This window comes from Arvicanthis niloticus, chromosome 25 (assembly GCF_011762505.2).
Source record: "Arvicanthis niloticus isolate mArvNil1 chromosome 25, mArvNil1.pat.X, whole genome shotgun sequence".
In the NCBI taxonomy this organism is placed as follows: domain Eukaryota; kingdom Metazoa; phylum Chordata; class Mammalia; order Rodentia; family Muridae; genus Arvicanthis; species Arvicanthis niloticus.
This window is the reverse complement of record NC_133433.1, coordinates 26729563-26751497: the sequence shown is the minus strand read 5'-3', so window position 1 is coordinate 26751497 and position 21935 is coordinate 26729563. Positions and strand designations below refer to the sequence as shown.

Sequence of the window (21935 nt, the reverse complement as noted above, 5' to 3'; positions counted from 1 at the left end):
AAGAAAGAAAGAAAGAAAGAAAGAAAGAAAGAAAGAAAGAAAGAAAGAAAGAAAGAAAAAAAGAAAGAAAGAAAGAAAGAAAGAAAGAAAGAGAAAGAAAGACAACAAAATCAGATGTATCATTATGCTTGCAAATGTTTGTCTTCCTTCCCTGGTAACAGACGACAGTTGTACTGGACTTTGTTACAAGGTGGCTGTTCTGAACTCCTGAACTGCAATTAGTGAATCCCAGAAAACGGAAGTCAGATTAGCGTAAATGGGAATCATAGTGACTGAGGTTAACTGTATACCTTGGTTCAGTAAAGGGCCATTTATCAAGTCAAAATTTTGGTTTGAACAAGCAATCTTAAAACAAGCACTGGTTATGTACCTACAGTATGCCAAGTACTGTGTACACGGAGAGACACACAAGGGCACGGTGTTTGTTAGCGATGCAGTAACAGCTACCAGGACCACATGGTAATCAATGCCAGCCTGCTACTGAGGGCACTTCTTGATAAGCAGTCTTCCTTAGCTCCATTTTTTCCTGGAGGCTTTCAGCTATTGACACGCCTTTTAACTCCACAGCGAGTTCCCACTCCTCATTCCAGTGAATATCTTGGGCACTCCTTGTACACCTTTAAGGAATTTGACGTTTTGATTGTTAAAGCATAGAGTCCCACTCCCCGAACCGGTAGCCCCCTCACTCATTCGTTGCTCCAAACACTCACAGTGATCAGAGAGTACTGCCTCTGCTCCCAGGCATACAATGCGTTGAAGAGTTGGGTCCGAAGGAACTGCAAAGTGGGGTGAACATTTTCACGACCCTTGAGAACCCCCAGATCTTACATGCAACCCTAAGGGAGAATGCTGTTTCTGAGGCTGCCCTCACTCTCTCAACTTGCATGCTGGGTCTCCAAAGTCTGTTTGCTTGCAAAACCCTGCGCGACGGCCACACCAAATACCAAACCTTGGACAGGAACCAAACGGTCACTTCCCCGCCCTCCCAGCACAGTATGCAAATCCGAGCACCAGGAAGTAGCTGGGACCTCTCGGCCGAGCCCAGCAACAGCCAGTTCCTCTCTCACCGAGCCGGGCCTGGGCGCCTCCCGGCCGACGTTCTGCAGCTAGTAACGTGCTGCAGGCCGGGCACTGTCCCCCAAGCAGTGTGCCCACAAGCCCGGGCCACGCGTCCTACGACCCGGGCCCGCAGCTGCTTCCCAGGCGGGCCCCGCAAGGCTATCCCGTCGCGTGCTCAGCTTTTAACCGAAGTCACCGTGGAGTTCCGCCGCCCCGAAACTTCCACCGCGAGCGAGTGAGTCGGGGGGGGGGGCTTGAGCGCAGCAGGGTGGGCGGGTAGGGTGGCCCGGGCAGAGACGAAGCTAGGTCATTGACCGGAGTACAGGTTGCTTTCTTGGCTCCGGACACAGGCTTTCGGTGCAGCCCCGGCGCAGGCAGCAGAGGTTGCACACTGTTTCTTGGAGGCGGTGGTGCTCGCCTCGGGTGGTGAGAGCATCCAGACTCCTCCAACCTGGGGAGACTGTGACTCGCCCGGGCGATCGAGCGGGGACGCGGGGGCGGCGACTCCGCAGGTGTCCTCAGCGGAGCGGCTCGGAGGCGTGGTGGGAGGTGCGCACGGGGTGGGCGTCCCTGGGTCCTTGGCGTCCGCCTCCCGCATGCCCAGCTCTAGGTTCTTTTGCATGGCAGGGGAGCCTAAGTCCACTCCGATAGGGAGAGCGACGCGGTGGGGATTCGAGAGAGAGTCACCTGGGATCCAGTATCTAGGCTCCCGGCCAGACCCTGGGTCCCCAGCGATGAGAAGGGGGGTTTGATCCCAGCCCCTCTCTAAGGTTAGCTGACGGCTGAGGTTTTTGGTGACTCGAAGCAAGGTGGTGACGTCGAACGGCTGCCACTAAGGCTGGAGCTCGACCTCCCGCGGAGCTCGGCTTCTGTCAGAGGAGTAGTCCGACGCCTTAGCCAAGAGGAAGCGAGAGTTATTTTAAGAATTCAGGGATGCCTTTCCTTCAGAATGGGGGAAGGGTGTATGCGACAATTCCCACTCGCCTGCCCTTATCTTGGCTGGCTGTAGTGGCTTCCCTATGCTGCTTGTGTGGTGTTTTTTTTTTCAATAGTCCCGCTATTCTGAGCGCTTCTGGTTGTCTCTTCGTTGCTGGTGTACTCGTGTTTGTGTTAATTATGCTAATCCGCCCAACTTCCTTGCTGCTCGGAGTGCAGGTGGGAATCTAGGCCATGCAGTCTCTTAGTTTGAGTGTGACTGCGGATTATTGTCGTTCCCGGTTTGGGATTCCTCCTGATGGACAATGAAACTACTTCTTAGGTTTAGTACACTAAAGGTTCTCAGACGTTCTCCGCATCTTGTGAATGTTACTTGTTACAACTGATTTTCTGATAAAAAAACGGAGGTCTTTGGTGGTTGACAGTTTAGTGATTTTTAAACCTGAGACCACATGTCTGAGTAAGCTAGCTGACTTTTGAAAATCTATTAATAAATACCTGAAAGGTGTGCTGCCCCAGAGGTCCCTCAGATCCCCTCAGTTCAAGGAGAGGCCCTAAGACCTAAACGTGCAAGACAGTGGACTCTGCTCTGAAGCTCAGGGGGCTGTAGGGTGTTTTCTTTCTGTGCAGTCAACACCCATAACATATTTTAGGGAAATAGGCTCTGCCCTGTGGGGTGCAGGAGCTTCCTGAGCCCTTCTTAAGTGAGAGGAAATTCTCCTCCCCCTAAGACTGCTGCCTATCCAGGTCCTCATTTGGAGAAAGGCAGGGTGATGTGGGGGTTTTGTTGCTGTCTTTAAAGTTTGGCTCACAAGAGCCTTGGTGATGAGCCTCTTGGGCTGTGTGTAAGTGGAGTGACCCTCTGAGCCAGGAAAGAGGGCAGCAGATGTGAAGGAAGAGAGGTCAAGAGCCAGGAATACTGAGCTGTGGTGTAGGCACCATTTGCCAGAGCTGGACTTTTGGACCAGCCACTTGGGCCATAGACTGAGTCAGTGTTCCGCAAGGCAGCAACAGTTATATCGATATATGCCCATGTTCATGGGCTTTTCATCCCGACAGTGTCAATGCCAAGACAATAGTGTTATCTGTCTTGTCCAACATGAAGGTCTGGTGCCTGGTGCTTGATAAGTGCTCAGTGAAGATTACTTGGAAGGAGGAAGGAAGGCTGCCTACTGGATACTGTGGGCTTCTGACCCCTTCTGTCTCGGTTTGTGTAACAAGGGTAGGAGGACATTGTAGGATAGCAACAGAACCCTTAATGGAAATCTCTGGTCAGGACTCTTCTCTCTGTGGCTTGGAGGAGGTAAGACAGTTTCTGTAGAAACAGTCACCCTAATTTATCTTAGAGTCTTTGGGCGCTTTGTAATATTCCCCTTCTATGGCTGGTGGCTTCCTTTCAGCAGAAAAATCAGTCCTGTATGGCTTTGCAAATCAGAGACTTTGAAGACCTCCTAGTTCCAGCAGTGTTTGTATTCAGAAATAAATTAAAGAAATATCTGAGATTAGAGCTTGTTCTTACAGAGATACTACTTGAATGCTTACTTGATACAGAGATACTTACCTGATACTACTTTATATATGATCATATATAAACCTGCACTGATTACATAAATAGGAATACAATATGCACACACATACAGCATAAGACATTGTTACAGCTCACTGGGACCAATGATTCCTCAGATACATAGATTAACACAGCGTTGATGGACATTAACCAATGACGTATTGGCGATGGAACCAGCCTGGAGCCTTTCTGAACAGTTGTTAGCAATGAAGATGATACTTTATATTAATTAATTGATTGATTGATTGATTGATTGATTTGCTTATTCATGACTTCTGAGGCTTTCTCAGTGCTGACTTTATTTGGTTCCCTACAGGATAAGCCAGGGAAGACATGAAGAAAGGGATTCAGGAGCTTGTCTGAGTTAAAAGGTTAAATGGTGTTTGGATATTATAGGTATGTTTTCCCTACGTTACCAGTAGTCAATTACCTAAGATAAACTTATTCTTTAATACACATTTGAGAAAGGGAATTACTAAGCAATTTTCTTTACTTATTTGGTAGTTTTTAAAACTAAGTATGAAGATACATAGAAGTAGGTCTTCAGGAAGCCATCTTCTACATTTTCAGCAAGGTTTCCTCTTAGATGTGGACAGCCCATAATAACTGCTGTGGTGACAACCTATATATCAGCTGTAACTGCCTTGGTCACAACACTTACTAGTTAAGCAGAAATGTCCAAGGACTGTCAAAAGAATTCTCTCTGCCATCGCTAGAAATATCTTGTTCATGAACTCCACCAGCTCCCTGTGCTTGTTAGAATAAAAGCACCATTCACGATGAAAATAGAAAACCCCATAAGACCCGTGTAGAAGACCATGTGTCTGACTTTCTGAGAGTCTGCTATGGGCAAGCCAGCATCCCAGGGTTCATGTATAGTCATTGCTTCCTATCTTTTAATGAAGAGAAGGAAATGGAAGAGGAAGTTCCTTTTCCAGTCAGAAGTACTGAAATATTTCTACAGCTGCCCAGTTTCCTGATGCTTAAAATTGTGAAACTGAACTCTGTCGTCATTTCTAACATTTAAGTTCCCATTTGAGGGGAGACACTCAGTGTAGAAAATGGGGTGTTAACTGAGGGATTAGAATGTGTATAACAGGTCAGTGTCAAGACTCATGCCGTCTCTTGCCTTTGTCTTGAGATAGCTAGAAGGACTTTCCTGTGATGTTGAATAACAAGCTCACATAATTATATCAAATTCTGGCAACTACAGTCTGTTGTAGCATTAGATCTTCAATCTTAGTCATGCAATCTTTTCTTCCTTTTGCTCTGGCTCTCATCTTCCATCCTTCTTATTGGATAAGCCATTGAATTTGTTTTTTTTTTTTTTTTGCCATGAAACTGCTTCTTGAAAGTTGTGTTCCCAGTTGGGACCCAGTTCTCTGGATGTCCTGCTGACTTTACTGTGTTTGATCAACTGTTGACACCTTTTCAGGGTGACTCTTGCCTTCTTACAAAGACATTCCTCCCCACCCCCTGTGGTTGGCATGATGCTACTTGACCAATTATGGGAAGAGATTATACTTGTTCTCATTATTGTATCCACAGACACTCGCACCCACAAGCACAGTTCATAAGGCTGAGATCCCTAATTGGTGTTGCTATAAATAGTGTTGTATAAAACCACACAGAAGCGAAAATCACAGTCATTTGTCTTGTTTTCAAGACCTGGTCTCAAACGTCCCAGACATACCTCAAGTTCACTATGAAGCTCAGGATGACCCTAGACTCCTGATAAAGCTTGCCTACTTCTAAGCACACATGTGTGCTACCATGCCTGGCTCACACAGCAGTTTGAGAGACAATTTCCTAAATGTCTTATTGGCCAAGAAGGAGCCTTCCTATGCATGTAGCCTAGACTGTTTTTCAGTTTGTTTTATTTTCTTTCCAACAGTTTCAAAGTCATTATTTCCCCCTTTGCACCCAATCTCACCTTTTTTGTAAGCATCCAAAATGTCCCTCATCACCTTTCTGACTCCAGGGTACCCTGATTGGAAGCTACTCTTGAACACACCTCCTCTAGTTCCCTTCTCTCTTTGTAGTAGTAAAACATTTGTTGTGAAGCTATACCAATTTGAAGGTAATACTTTTAAGTGCACAGAATCCACAGGGGAGGTTGCAGAGGTGGATCAGTGTTCACTCTGGTTCCTGAAGTCCTGAAGGCTACTTGGTTCTTGGTCGAAGTAGATACCCCCACTCTTCCTGTAAGTGTTAAGTCCCATGAGGCCAAGGGAATGGAGAAACTGGTCTCTGAGAGGCTCTCCAGAGAGGGAGGACCACTTCTGCTTTCCACGGGAAAGCTGTGTTGCTGAGAGCAGAACTCAGCCAGCGGGAGAAGGCACAAAGGAAGTGATACCCCCCACACCCTGTACCATCCAGTCATTTGCCTGTGGGGCCCCTCCCTTCAAACCACTCAGAATTCCTTTTCCCTTGGGGTTCCTTCTACCAGCATTGCTTGGTCTGCAGGTTCATTGCCGGCTTTCTTTGGAGGGAGACAAGGGGGATGGATAGAGCAAGGAAGGGAAAAGAGAGAGGGAGAGTAAACCAGAGGGGGGAAGGGTGCAGATTCTTCCCAGGCAAAGACTTCCAGCAGGAAGTTGTATATTTTGAAATGTACAGTCTTGATTTTTCCAGCACCAGAAAGATGTAGGTTTTGAAATTTCCCCTCATGGAAACTCAAAGTAAGATTTCACAATCTTTAAATGTTCTCACGGTACAAGAGCTTGACTACAGTAGTTTAAGGATGTTTTTAGAGCTCCTGAATTATAGTCTTTTGTTAAACTCTTGGAATGCAGCAATACTGTCAAACCTCCACAAGCATAATCTCTGTCTTAAAAACCTATTTAACTTATGCCTATAGCACATAAAAAACCAATCAGACAAAACAAAAGGACATCAAAAATTACTGAGGTACTTTTCTTTTGTATCAGGGTGGTTGGGAGTCCTCCTGAGCCCACTTGGAGAGCTCTGTTGGGCTGCAAGTGAGCAGAGGTAAACCTGGGTCTGGTTGGAGATTTATTAAAGAAATACAGATTCAGCCGGCTAGGGTGATACAGACCAGTAGTACCAGCTATTCAAGAGGCTGTGGCAGGTGGCTCATTTGAGCTCTGGAGTTTAGGACCAGTATGACCAAGTGGAATCCCATTTAAAAACCAAACCAAACAATTCAAATACAAATTAAGAGGCATGTGTCCATGTAGCATATAGTTTTTGCTACCTGCTTTATGCTACGGGTGAACTGAACTACCAGCCTCGTCCAGGTTCCCTTGGATCCTGTGATGAAACACATGCACACACAGGCACACTCACACGCAGACACGCACACATTATTTTTCAACTTGTCTTTTGGCTCAATTGCTGGGAGCTTCTAATCTTCCACTGCTAGCATGCCCTTCCCAATACTCTTTGTTCAGCACCATAAATCTGCCTTCAAATTTAGTTGTTCAGTTACCTTCTCCTTGTTCAGCATCCCAAAACTCCCCTCAGCTTTAGTTGTGTTTCTAATCTCTGCCTGGGGAAACAGCCTATGGCTGCTCTCCCTGAGATCTCAACATGGCTGGTCACCTTTTCTCCCTCTGAAGCATGGTGAAAACTCCCTCTTCTGCATCTGCTAGATTGCCTTGGGGACCTGGTACCCCAGCCTCTTTCCTTCCGCCCAGCAATTAGCTCTTGGCATCTTTATTGATCAATCAAGAACTAATTGGGGAACAAGACCTTAACATCAGAACTTCCTGCTATATGCCCATACAAAGGAATATGTCTCCAAATGTAAATGCCTCAAATAGCATTTGATTATGCTTCCTTATATGGCAAAATGCCCATCCTCCCCCCCATCTTGTGTTAGTGTGTGTGTGAACATGTATGGAGGCCCGAGGGTGGGACTTCTTAGTCACAGTCCTTCTCCATCATTCTTTTAGGGCAGGGTCTCCCAGGCTAACCCAGAGCTCACTTAGTCTTGCTAGCCGGCATCTTCAGGAATCTTGTCTGCCTTTAAGACTAGAATCACATGTATGTGGATTCTGCGGCCACTTGTTTCACCTGCAAGTGCTTTAGCCATGGAGTCATCTCCCCCTCCCAAAGGTGATCTTTAAAAGCTGAAAACAACTGAGGAATGCTAAGAGTGGGAGAAATAGCTTTCTCCAGGGAAGAGTCCCCTAATAGTTTATGTAATACCAGCAGTAGGCCCTGAGATCAGATGCTTACAGATAACATTATACTTACTGAACATGTTATGTTTATGTGTTTAGGAATACACATACACACACACACATACACACACACAGACACACACAGACACACACAGACACACACAGACACACACACACACAGAGACACACACAAGTGCACACATGTGTAACAATTAAAGAAAAAGAGGCCATGAATTTGAGAGACCGCATGAGGCGGTACATGGTAGGCACTAAAGTGAGGAAAGGGAAGGAGGAAACGGTGTAATCATATAATATAATTCCAAAAAAATTATAGAAAATAATACATCTTAAAACATTTGTAACTGTTACATTAAAATTGTATACATTTGTGAAATACCCTGAGATATTTTAATACAGGTATGTCTACATTCTATAATGTTTAAGTGGGTATAAATATGTCCCTGCCATAATTTGCATTTGGGATGTTCTCTAAAGTATTTGTATTTAAGGATTTGATCCCAACTTGGTGTGTCTGAAGGAAGTGGGAATTCCCAGAGGGGGACCTCACGGGCCTTCGGGAGGTTGCCAGGTCATTCTCGCTGCACTCTTAGTTGGTTCTCAGGCTTCCCTCTTCCTCTGCTCTATTTCATAGTGATGAGATGAGTGTGTTTTCTGTGCCACACGCTTCATCCACAATGTGTCTCTTTGTCATAGGCCCAAAGCAGAGGGCTGCTCTACTCCGAATTAGATGCCAAAACAAAAATGCTTCCTTTCATTAAAAATAAATAAATAATAAATAAGCTAGCTAAATACAAACTGATAGGTAACATCAGTTTCACATTCCTTAAAAACTCATCTGCGGGATGAGTTTTTACTAGCTCTACATATCAATTTTTTTATTCTAAAGTCTTTATAGTGTTTTTTTTTTTTTTCAGGAGAATGAGTGGGTGATGATTTATTTATTTACTGTGGTTAAATCTAGGGCATTGTGTGTACTAAGCAATCATTCTTCCACCTACCTATCTCTTCCAACTCTCATCCTTATTTTATTTTACATCTATTTATTTACATATTTGTGTGATACTGGCAAGCATTCCCAAGCCAAATCTCCGTCCCTTTAAAAATACTCAGAGGTGATTATATTACTCACACAAAGGATCTCCTTCATCCTTCCCAGAAAAAGGAGGAGAGGAAACCCAGAGGAAACCCCGGGTGCAGAGCTTTGGTGTCTGCTTGGAAGATGGATGTGAAATGTTCAGGATGCTGTTAAATCCCACACACAAAGGGTAGCCTGCTGTGTTGTCTGCTCCTCTGTCCTGGCAGCCTACAGGTGGGAAAACAAGGCTGACAAAGGATGTTCTTTTATGACAAAACAGGAGTAAAAGTACCCCAAATCAAGATGATGGGAACCTCTCTCAATAAATGCATTTGGGGTTAAAAATATATTATTTTGAAAGTGTCTCTCTAAGTTGCCCAGGCTGACCTTAAATTGAACCGAATACACACAATTTTTCATTAACAAATGGCAGTACAGGGAACTGCAGACACAGTGACTGCAGAAGGTAGGAAGGTCAGGGAACTGGAGTGGCCTGCATGCCGGCTGCTGGTAAGGAAGGCGCTGTTGTCCTTAGTGATCTGTGAGTAATTGATTCGGTGACCACTGAAGGATGTACTTGTGTGTGACCGCACATATTCTCTGGAGTTCACGGACCTGTCTCTGGATTACTTAGGATACCTAAAACAATATAGAAAGAGTGAGAATACTTGTTACATGATATTCTTTTTTTAAATTTTTTATTTTAAATTATCTATTATTTTATGTATATGAGTATATGTAGCTGTCTTCAGACACACCAGAAAAAGGCATCGGATCCCATTACAGATCGTTGTGAACTACCAAGTGGTTGCTGGGAATTGAACTCAGGACCTCTGGAAGAGCAGTCAGTGCTCTTAACTGCTGAGCCATCTCTCCAGGCCCCTAGAAAAAATAAATCAAGAGTAATTGTGAGCTGCATCCCAGAAATGTAAATATGGAGAACGTTTTCTCCTCTCCATCTTCCCTCCCTTTTCTCTTTCCCCTTTCCCTGCCTTCTACTCGTCTCTCTTCCTCCCTTCTTCCCCCTCTCTTTCCCTCTCTCTCTCCCTTCCTCTGTCCCTCCCTCCCTTCCTCCTTTTGTTTATTCTTTCTTTCTTGGAGACAAATTCTTACAAGATATTCTAAGCCTGCAGTTCAGTTGCTGTCTCCCCAGTCCTCCCATGTACTGGGATGATAGGTTTGTGCCATCATGTCCTGCTTTAGAAACAGTCTTATTTTATTTTTTGATATCTATCTTGCTATGTATCCTGGGCTAATCTTGCACTTGCTGTGTAGCCTAGGCTGACCCAAAACTTGTTATCCTTCCTGCCTCAGCCTCCTGAGTTCTGGGTTTATATGTGTGTGTGTCATCATGACTGGCCAGAGCATTTCCTTAGAAAGTTCTGTGATATTCGGTGATCCATTTAGCTAAGTTTTCTGTAGTATCTCCTGGGAGTCTAGCTGGTGTTATGGAAATACAAAAGGAAGAGAGGAAGGAGGAAGACACATTGTGAATGACCAGGATTGGATCCTGAGGGAACAGCGGTCCAGCTCTGTCATTAGACCTTGTCCTAGAATCTGTAATAAGGCTAGGCATGAGAGTCCCTGAATAAAAAATGATGGATTTTTAAAAAGGAAGGAGAACTTTTATCTATCTATCTATCTATCTATCTATCTATCTATCTATCTATCTATCATCTATTCATCTATCTAGGTTTCTCAAGACAAAGAGTTTTACTGTGTAGCACTGGCTGCCCTGGAACTCACTCTGTAGACCAGGGTGGCTTCAAATTCAAAGAGATCCATCTGTCCTGTCTCTGCCTCCTGAGTTCTGAGATTAAAGGCATGTACCATCACTGACTATAAGAAGGTATTTATGATGTAGAGTCAGGAGGCAGCTGGCACTTCCATAGCTTTGGAGAGGTGGGTGAGTAACTGAAAGACTCGAAGGGTGTTCCACAGAGGTTAATTCAAAGCTAGAAAATAATATCCATTTGCTGCTTGTTATGAGAACCATAGACTTCACCTGGGACCCGCAAGTAGATATATGATGGCTACGCTAACTACTCCAAGTTGGCCTTGCCCAGATATTTGTCTACATGCCATTTGAATAAGAGATCTAAGTTTTGGGGCAGTCACCAATCTTTGCCATTTGGTTTAAAGGAGAGACTATTGTGATGTAACAATCTGGGACCAGTCCTATATTTTATAGCTTTTTAAGAGAATCACCACAACTGGAAACAGTATTTAGTTAAAACTGAGCGACCACGCACATAATTGAGTGTAGTGTATTGAGCACTCACCACAACCACTGCCGTGTAATTCTGTTCATCTTCAACTAGAATAGAGTTTGCAGTGTTTCTCTGATGACCCTGGGGCTGTCCCTTTCTAGCTGTGGGTTGCTGGAAATTTATTGGCCATGCTAGCCTCTGGGAGCTTACTTTAAACCTCAGAGACTGGCAGTAAGGGGTCTAGGTTATGATAGATTCCAAACTGGCTTTGAAACATAGAGCTAATGGTTATAAGGGTTAGTGAAACAGGACAAAAGTTGCTCAGTATGGCTACTCAAGACAAAAAACAAAAAAACAAAAAACCCACCAAAGAAAACAAAACCAAGGAGAAAAGAAACTTGATGGCCAGGATATGGAGAAACTGGAGTCCTTAAGCATTCATATTGGGCAAGTCAAATGGGGCAGCCATTAAGGGTAGTTCCTCAAGAAATGACACAGCAATCCCAAGTCTGGGTGTAAAAGCAAAAGTGGGGATCTTGGGTGATGTATGCCCACCCATGTTCAGGGTAGGGTGATTCAGAATAAACAAGCAGCAAAGGGAAGTATGTTATACAAACAGTAGGCTATTCAGCTTAAAAGGGAAAGAAATTCTGGCCCTTGATATAATATAAATAAACCCTGAGGATGTTTGTTGAGTGAAACAGACCAGTTACCAAAGGAAAAATACGGTGTGATTCCTCCTATGTTCATGGACTAGTCAATCCACAATGGATGGTCAATCCACAATGGATGGTACTTTCCAGGGGCTCTAAGGAGGTGGGGATGGGGAGATATTGCTTAATGGCATAGAACTTCAATTTTTCAAGATGAAAAGGGTTCTGAAGATTGATGATAGCAATGTCTGTGCCACCAAGTCACAGCCTTGAAATAGTTCAAGGGTAAATTTTATACAATGTATAAAATTTTTGCTAAAAGTTCTAAAGAACAATTTTTAAAAGTTTATGTGCAGAAATAAGGACTGAGAGTGGTCCTGAGGATACGTCACTATTTGATAAATGATCTTTCTTCTGACTCAGGCTTGCCTATCACACTGGCTGATAAGTCTGTCTTTGGTGTCTTAGGGTTTCTATCGCTACAATAATAATTAAAAAAAAAAAAAAAAAACATGACCAAAAGTAACTTACAGAGGAAAGGGTTTATTTCATTGTATACTTCCGTATGACAGCCCATCATCAAAGGAAGTTAGAGCAAGAACTCAAGCCAGGAACTGAAGCAGAAGCCACCGAGGATTGCTGCTTACTGGATTGTTCTCCTTGACTTAATCAGCTTACTCTCTCATGCCATACAGGACCATTTGCCCAGGTGTGTCACTGTCCAGAGTGAGCTGAGCCCCCCCACATCAATCATCAATCAAGGCAATACTCTCACACACTTGTCTCACAGGCCAGTGTTTTGGGGGCGTTTTCTCAAAAGTCCCTCTTTCCAGTTAAGTCTTCACCTGTGCCAAGTTGACACAAACCAACTACCACAGTAGACCACTTGATCCCCTCATTCAATGTAAGACCCTGCAGATTTCTGTCAAAATAGTACTTTGGAAATGAGTAGAGAGAAGGTAGGATAATGAGTAAGGTTTACTACAATAAAGCCTATGCTGGTAGGTAAGGAGAAAAGTTCTTTTCTTTCCCTTTTAAAACAATCCAGCTTGCCTGCAGGGAGTTCACCTGAGAAACAGAGAGGCTCAGTGCTTAGAGGTTTGTCATGGATTTCCCCAGAGAACCCAGTAGAGTTCATTAGGTTAATGGCTTCTAGCGGTACTTTCTGACCAAATGGTTCTGCTGTTTCTCATTGACTCCATTTTCCCCTCTACTTATGCTACTGCTGAGCTACATCCATAGCTTGAAAGAATGTAGATATGTATACTTATTATTTATTTGTTTATGTGGATGTGGGTGTTCAAGTGGGAGGTGCATTGAGAGGGGTTCATGTGCACATCTCTGTACACATGGAGGGCAGAGGCAGATGCAAGGTGCCTTCCTCGATCATTTCTCCATCTTGTTCTCTTAAGATAGAGTCTCATTGAACCTGGAGCTCATAGCTTCTGTTAGACTGGCTTGTCCAGGGTCTTCTTGTCTGTTTTCCCAACATCGGGGTTACAGGGAGGTGTCACCTCAGCTGGGTTTTTTTCTCATAGGTGCTACAGATATGAACTCAGATTCTTAGGAATGTACAGAAAGATATTTCCCCAACCCCTTGAAATAGTATTCTTGTTGGAAGTCTTCCTTGTAGACTTCAGGGTTTTTTTTTCAGGGCGGAGCATCTTATGTTAACTGACACAGTGTAGAAAAGTACAGAAAGAGATGTCTGGCATAGTGCAATCTTTGAAGCAATGACAACCTGACCAAGAAGCAGTCACGCTGGCCTGGGACTGCCCATCCCCACACAGGACTGCCTATCTGCCACAGTGCTATCTCACAGGTATCTACCTTCCTACTTCTCCTTTTAGTTCAGTTTCCAAGGCAGGTAGATTTTTAACAGAGTACAAGGAACTGAAAAGCAAAACAAAGCCAGTTGGTCTCACAAATAAACAGATTTTCACGCTGTGTGTCTGGCTGGTGACAGAATCTCTGCATGTTGGGCTTACTGCCATTTGAAGAGAGAGCAGGTCCTGCCCTGCTATACACTCTGGCTATGCAGTTGTATTTCTCACACTTCAGTTTGATCTAAGCCTTATTTAAATGCTTTTTATTTACCCATTAACAAGTAAAGTGAGTTGGCACCAGCCATGTATGCATAGGTTATTCTCCTACCCAGTTCTCACAGTGAAGCTAATTCCCAACTGCAGGTGTGCCAGTGTGACTGGGTTGTTTCTACTGGCTCATTGACATCAGGCATCCAGTGAACGACACAGTGTCAGTGTCTGCACCAGACTTTGAAGCTCTGTGGATTCAGAAATTGTCTTCTGAGATTATACCAGATCCATATTCTGATGTCAAGGATCACAGCGTCTCCCTTACTGGCTGTTTGGTTTTTGTGTGGGCTACTTGGTGTGTTTGATTTTGTTGGGGAAAGAGAAGCACAATTTAAAACCTGTAGAATTTGTTAATCCGTGAAGCTGTGCTTTATTTATTCATCATTCAGAAAACATTTCTTGGATGCTCGGCGCTCATAAATATGCATGTGACGAGCTGGCAGTTATAGCCACTGGCTCTCAAAAGCAGAGTTGTTCCATATATAAAGCCGAGCCTCCACACCCTTGCCTCTGTATCTTCATTTGTAACCAAATTTAGATTGAAAATATTTTTAAAATTTGCACTGGTACACGCAACTACAGCTCTTCTGGTTGTTATTCCCTGAATAACATAGTATGTTAGCCACTTACACAGCACTTTTAATGAATTAGATATCGTAAATAATCCAGAGATGATCTCAAGTACATAGTAAATGTGCATAGATTATTTACAAATACCACACTATTTTATGTTCCAGATTTGAGCATCCATAGATTTGAGCAACTATAGACTTTAGACCTTGTCGTCTCACTGATACTGAGAGACAGCTAGCTGTACTCAGAGAACTAAAGTGTTTCTAAAAATTGAATGAAAAGACTAAATTTTCATTTGAAACAAAATATGGGCACACCAGGCAGTGGGGTTGTGGGGAATCTATTTTTGCTGTGTAGCTTTTCAAAGTGACAGCCTGCAGGGATGATGAGCCTATGAGTGGACAGCTCACAACAGCCCTTGACTTCAGTTCATTTCTCCTCACTAGAGAGGCTGAGGTCCTGCATCTGCATTACTGCTAGTGCCTGTTGGCAACCACAGCTGCTGCCAAGTACTGGGCAAAGAGTGAGTCCTTGGAATGGAGGAGAGTGTGGGACCCAGGAGCCTGAGCAGAGCAACGTGAGTTCCAAGGGAGGAAGTGAAGCCTCAGTGGCATATCAGGAGGACAGCAGAGACAGCCCCTTGGATGGATTCTGCTCATCTTGGCAAAGACTGTAGGACAGGGACTAGTACCAAGATAAGTTGTGATAAGTGTACATTGTCACTAGGGTGTGTGATGCTATAGCTGAGATTCAGTGACTGGAGTGTGGTGCACAACGTTCCAATGTTGGAATATTAGCTGTATCTTTAACTCTCCCGGCTTCGTTTTCTGTCATTATAAAATAGTACTAACAAAGGCATGTATGCTATTCCATCTAGTTGTTATAAAAATGGAATAAAACTATGTGAACTTCATCTTCTTGTGACAAAGTACCCCAAGTATCAAACTTACACACAGAAAACACTACTTTACTTTCTGGGTTTGGAGGTTTTAAGCTAAGATACAGTGATGTTATTACTTGGGCCTCTGATGAGGCTGTATCAATCACACTTCATGAGCCAAGCAGCAAAGAGAAAGAAACAATGTCTCATGATCTCCAAGTGACCTGATGACCTCATGGAAGGCTCAGCCACCTAAAGATCTGTATAGTGCATCTCAGTATCACCACCCCTGGAGGTGAGGGCCTTTGGGGGACACTCATCTGAACTTTACTAGTTCCTGGGAGGTTTTTTTGACGACTCTTAGCTTATTGCAAACATTTGGCTGTTGGTTGGTTGGTTAGTCAGTTGGTCTGTCTGTCTACAGATGGGCTGTGTGCTGTCTAAAATGTTTTAGAATTCTTGGGCTTAAGCAATCCTCCTGTTTCTGTCTCTCAGGGACTACAGGTACATTCCACTATGTTAGGCCAGGTGGTTGTAATTTGTTTGAACCATAGCATCCCCAGCCTCTTCTCGATCCTAACAATTCCCCCACTCCCCCTGTCCACATCACTTTGCCCTGTCTTGCATTTTTACAACATAACCACCCTGTTTAAGAAGCTGAGTTTTGTGTACTCCAAGTGGAATTCACTCTTAAAAGGTTAGGGCAGGTTTGGGGAGATGATTCAGTCTATAAAGTATTTGCTGAGAAAGCACAAGGAACTGAACTCAGATCCCCAGAACTCACAGAAAAACTGGCCCGCCATTGCATGTCTGTAATCTCAGCAATGGGGAGACAGACAAATGGACCCTGGCACTCACAGGACAGCCAGCCTACTAGGCAGTGTTCTCCAGGTCCTGTGAGAAGAGGAAGAAAGGAGGACACCTGATGTCAAACTTTGGTCTCTATGTGCACATGCACATGCATCAGCCCTCAGACATACACTCACATGAGCTTGTTGTATACATGCATAACTCACACACACAGGGGAGGGAGGAGGGCAGGAGATGGACTAGGGGAGAATTAGAGGTGTGGGTATATGTTCTGTGCATGGGGGTGTGTGGGTATATGTGCTGTGCATGGGGGGGGTGTGGGTATATGTGCTGTGTACGGGGGTGTGTGGGTATATGTGCTGTGTATGGGGGTGTGTGGGTATATGTGCTGTGTATGGGGTGTGTGGGTATATGTGCTATGTATAGGGTGTGTGGGTATATGTGCTATGTATAGGGTGTGTGGGTATATGTGCTGTGCATGGGGGGTGTGGGTATATGTGCTGTGTATGGGGGTGTGTGGGTATATGTGCTGTGTATGGGGGTGTGTGGGTATATGTGCTGTGTATGGGGGTGTGTGGGTATATGTGCTATGTATGGAGGTGTGGGTATATGTGCTGTGCATGGGGGGGTGTGGGTATATGTGCTGTGTATGGGGGTGTGTGGGTATATGTGCTGTGTATGGAGGTGTGGGTATATGTGCTGTGTATGGAGGTGTGGGTATATGTGCTGTGTATGGGGGTGTGTGGGTATATGTGCTGTCATTGGGGGTGTGGGTATATGTGCTATGTATGGGGGGTGTGGGTATATGTGCTGTGCAAGGGGGTGTGTGGGTATATGTGCTGTGTATGGGGGTGTGGGTATATGTGCTGTGTATGGGGGGTGTGGGTATATGTGCTGTGTATGGGGGTGTGTGGGTATATGTGCTGTGTATGGAGGTGTGGGTATATGTGCTGTGCATGGGGGGGTGTGGGTATATGTGCTGTGTATGGAGGTGTGGGTATATGTGCTGTGCATGGGGGGGTGTGGGTATATGTGCTGTGTATGGAGGTGTGGGTATATGTGCTGTGCATGGGGGGTGTGGGTATATGTGCTGTGTATGGGGGTGTAGGTATATGTGCTGTGTATGGGGGTGTGTGGGTATATGTGCTGTGTATGGGGTGTGTGGGTATATGTGCTGTGTATGGGGGTGTAGGTATATGTGCTGTGTATGGAGGTGTGGGTATATGTGCTGTGTGGGTATATGTGCTATGTATAGGGTGTGTGGGTATATGTGCTGTGTATGGGGTATGTGGGTATATGTGCTATGTATAGGGTGTGTGGGTATATGTGCTATGTATAGGGTGTGTGGGTATATGTGCTGTGTATGGGGTGTGTGGGTATATGTGCTATGTATAGGGTGTGTGGGTATATGTGCTATGTATGGGGGTGTGTGGGTATATGTGCTGTGCATGGGGGTGTGGGTATATGTGCTGTGTATGGGGGGTGTGGGTATATGTGCTGTGTATGGGGGTGTGTGGGTATATGTGCTGTGTATGGGGGGGGGTCAATGGAGTTGGTTTTTCTCCTTCACTTTATCTGGCTTTTGGGACTCAAACTGAGGTTGCCAGGCTTGTGTGGCAATTACCTTTTGTCTACTTAGCCACCTTGCAGCCCTTCCTTCTTTCTGAAAGTCTCACTATGTAGCACAGGAGGGCCATTAGGTCAGGGTACTCCTGCTGTAACCCCACAGTCCTGGGACTACAGGAATGTCACCGAGCCTGACAGAAAATTTGTTATTCTTAGATGACTCTCAAGCATCATGTGAAGGGGACAGTAGGTTTTCTGTTTTGTTTTGTTTTTCATTGCACATTGTATAAATAAACAAAGATACATACATACACACACACACACAAAAAACCTTTCCTAATATAGCAAAGATATACACCTAGGCTCCTCGTTTCTGTTTAGAGTAACTAAATGGAGAACCACGGTACTTGATCAGAGAAATAGCTTTACATCAGTTCAAGGGTCACATAGATTCTCCGATTGATTGTATGCCGACATCAACCAATTTTTTTCCCTCACAAAGTGATAAGAAGCAATCATCAGTGTATTAAAGTGTATTTGAGCCAGGCATGGTGGTCCACGTGAGTTACCCTGGTCTACAGCGCTAGTTCCAGGACAGCTAGGACTCCACAGAGAAATCCGGTCTTAAAAAAAACAAACACAAAACAAACAAGCAGGCAAGCAAACAACAAACCTTTGGTTCATTTGATTCTTGCTGTTATGAAAAAAAATCATATTTTATATGGGGGAAAGTAAGGGTTTTCTACTGTATCTTTTAAACCTATTTATTTTCTGTGTATGATCATTTTGGCTGAATACAGGGCAGTGCACCACTTATGGGCCTGGTACCCAAGGAGGCCAGGATAGTGCATCGGATTCCCTGAAAGTAGAGTTAGCCACCATATGTGTGCTGGGAATTGAAGTAGCCAGTGCTTCTAACAACTGAGCCATCTGACCAGCCTCTCTATTTGTGTTTTAGCATGCCTCCTTCATTACAAGTAAAAAACAGCTGAGGTGTCGCTTCTGAGTGACCACTTAGGACCAGAGTGCTCTGAAATTTGTTTTTCAGTTTTTAAATATATGCACCTATGAGATACCTTAGAGATGGGCTCTAAGCCTGCACAGGAAACCAATTGTGTTTGCTGCGTGTCTTCTGTAGCTTGGAGGCCCACTGGGCCTGTGTTTTAACTGCACTCTATCGCATGAGATCAGGGCTAACATTTTCTTCTTGTGGCTTTTGTTGGTGCGTGACTATTTCAGATTTTGGAGTATTTCAGGTTTTCATTTCTTTTTTTTAATTAGAAACATTCATTACCCTGCTCATGCTTCTTAAAATGTCATGAAACTAATGTTCTACAAAGAAAATTCAAATTTGTGTTTCCATGTAAATAGACATCAGGCTTCCTCTGAGGTGGTTCTTGGGAACTTGACTGTAAAGATCCTGGTAGACTGGCCACAGCTGGCTTGTATTTCCTTCTCTATTATTCTTCAACTCTGATATCCCTGGATTTAAATGGAAAAGCCCTGGCTTCAAAACACTTCAAAATACTCAGTTTACTGAAGAGGTATACAGTACTCGAAACCTTCAAAATAACTTTAAACAAAATTTTTAATTTTTTAATCATGTGTACATGTGTCTGTGTTTGGGGAGTTTTGGGTGGTTGTGAGCCACCTGCTATGGGTTAGGAAATGCTGGGGTCTTTTGCAAGAGCAGTAAGCGCTCTTACCCACTGAGCCATCTCTCTAGCTGTGCTCAATAGATTTTACTGTCAGTGTGTTAGTTACTGTTCTTACTGCTATGATAAAATACCTGGTGGACACAGCTTAAGGAAGAGATGGTTTAACTTGCCCATGGTTAGCCTGTCCACTGTGAGGGGAGGAGTGAGGTAGTGAGGGTGTGAGGTAGTGAGGGTGTGAGGTAGTGAGGGTGTGAGGTAGTGAGGGTGTGAGGTAGTGAGGGTGTGAGGTAGTGAGAGTGTGAGGTAGTGAGGGTGTGAGAGAGCAAGGGAGTTCCGGTTGTGACAATGAATACTCGACTCTGCTTCTCCTTTTTCTTCATTCTACCATCACAGCCCATGGGAGAGACCTTCTCACAGACAGAGAAGGTCTTCTCTCCTTAAGCCTCTGGAAACACCCTCCTGGGCCCTGGGGTGTGTTACCTGGGTGATTGTAAAAATCTGTCAACTTGACAGTGGAGATTAACCATCACAGTTAGCAAATAGTTATTTCACTTTTGAAAAGAATAACAAAAAGGAAAAGGATATGGACTTGATATTAGAAATAACAATATTTTTTTCTGACTTTGTTCTTTCAATCAACTTTTACATTTTTTTATGTAAGTCAGGTGTGATGGCTCTCCCCTCTAGGCCCTTCTACCTGTAGGCCAAGACTTAAGGATTCCTTGAGCCTGGAAACTCCAGGCAAGTGCATCGTATGATTTGTCCACAGTTTCTGATGTTTCCCAGACCGAACTATTTCTATTGTTACCCACATAACTTTGCAGACTCTTGAGGTGTCATTTACACTGCAGATTCTGGAAACCTTGTTGGAATCATGGGGAAACCTCTACCGCGTCCTCCAGTAAGCCAATTACTTAGATTAATCTTTTCTCTTGATCATCTTTGTCCTTTAAGATATCGAAAGACAGTGTGGTCTACTTCAGAATAAATATCACTAGGAGAGAGCCTTGCAGGGGAAACCAAATTTTTAGTTCTTATGTGGTGTTGGGCATGGAAGCCAGGGCTCATTCTCTACATTGGAGCTATGCCCTCTGTCCCAAACCTAACTCTGAAGGCAATGCTATGGTCACCTTGTCTTGTCACATTCTGTTGTCCACTCGTGCTGTGAGGATGATGGCAGCGAGGTCCCTCTCAGGTTTCCTTTAGGGCAGGTATTGGTGAGCCTTGGATCCCTCGCCTAGAGAACAGACTGGTCCACAGCTTCTTGGGGTTCTCACAGGATACAGTGAGTGCTGCCTGATGCATCTTCAAAGCCCTTTTCTTCTCCACAGGCAGCACCAGGGAGGTCTACTAGGTAGGCACCCACCCATCTCAGGCCCTGGCTGCACAGCTGGAGACACAAATCCTCACTATGGGACACTATAAGGTCAGGCAAGCCGCTGCTTCACATCTGAAGCCATGTGGGAGTTGGTGACTAATGATTAGATGTTCATTTTGAAGGTTTTCTGTGATTCTGTGGATATTTCCAAACATAACAGAGGCTAGACAAACATTTAACATGGACTTTTGTTTTTGTTGAAATTAGTAATTATTTAGACCTTATAAGTTTTTCACTAGGCTTTTAGCTTTTTTTTTTTTTTTTTTTTTTTTTTTTTTTTTTTTTTTTTTTTTGCCAAGGTCTTGCTATGTTTCTCGGGTCACTCTCAAACTCATTGGGCTGAAGGAGTCCTCCTGTCTCTTCTGAAGTAGCTGGAACCACAGGCACATGCCACTGTGCTTGAGTGGTTTTTTTTTTTTTAAATATTGAGGCTTGAATATAGGGAGAGCCTAGTGCACACTAGTCAAACACTCTATAATTGATATAACTGATCTAACCCCCATCATCACAAATTTTCTTCCTTTTTTCCATCCTTTCTTTCTTTCTTTCTTTCTTTCTTTCTTTCTTTCTTTCTTTCTTTCTTTTTCTTTCCTTCATGCTGGCTCTCACCCTATAAGGTCAGACTGGCCTTGAGCTCTCAATCCTCTTCCCTGTGTCTAACATCTTTCTCATTTGTACAAAAATAAAGCCCTTTGCAAGGACCATAGTCGTCTGAACCCAGATGCATGCTTTGATTTGAGCCAGTGTTATATTTTGAAATGTTTGCTAAAGGGAAAGAATGTTTGGACGAACCAAGATGGAGAAGGGAGACAAGCACACCAGGATGATTTGTTTTCCGTGCATTGTTTAGTCTCTCTAGGAAGTAAAAGGAACTTTCTGGCTCTTAGTTCCTCACATCCTTCCCAGAGGACCTGAGCCAGGCTGAGGAGGCAGCGAGCCGCCTGCTTCCTCTCTGAATTCCAGCTGACGGAGAGATGCATGCAAAGCCAAGCTAAAGCTCTCTCACTCCATGAATGGTTACTCTTCAAGGAACAAGAGAGCAGGGGAGCCAGGGCTTGATCCACTGGGCACAGACAGGAAAGCAAGTTCCTTCTTTAGTTGGAAAAATTTTATAATGATGAAATATTGTGATTGTTTGCCTTACCTTTGTATAAAATAATAATTTACTTTTACTCAAAAATCTAATGAAGCAGCAATCCGTTAGTGAATGAGCATACTTGGTTAGATGACTAGTTTCTTAGAAGGTGGTATTCTCTCTTGTTATGGATAAGGGCACTGAGATGCAGAGGTAATTACTAAGTAAAT

At 44.0% G+C, this 21935-nt stretch overlaps 1 protein-coding gene and 1 long non-coding RNA gene across 3 annotated transcripts in view; one reads left to right on the top strand and one right to left on the bottom strand.

Moving 5' to 3' along the window:
• Window positions 1-295: 295 nt before the first annotated feature.
• On the bottom strand, window positions 296-1034 carry LOC143438578 (uncharacterized). Its single transcript, XR_013107319.1, has 2 exons — window positions 711-1034; window positions 296-617 (listed from the first exon to the last, which is right to left on the bottom strand). It is a non-coding gene; the product is annotated as an uncharacterized LOC143438578 (long non-coding RNA).
• A 27-nt stretch (window positions 1035-1061) lies between these two features.
• Window positions 1062-21935, top strand: part of Lyn (LYN proto-oncogene, Src family tyrosine kinase) — a 114256-nt gene continuing 93382 nt past the window's right edge. For both annotated transcript variants that reach the window (XM_076924266.1, XM_076924264.1), the window contains exon 1: window positions 1062-1294. The gene's annotated coding sequence lies outside the window, so the exon portion shown is untranslated. The remainder of the gene's footprint in view (window positions 1295-21935) is intronic.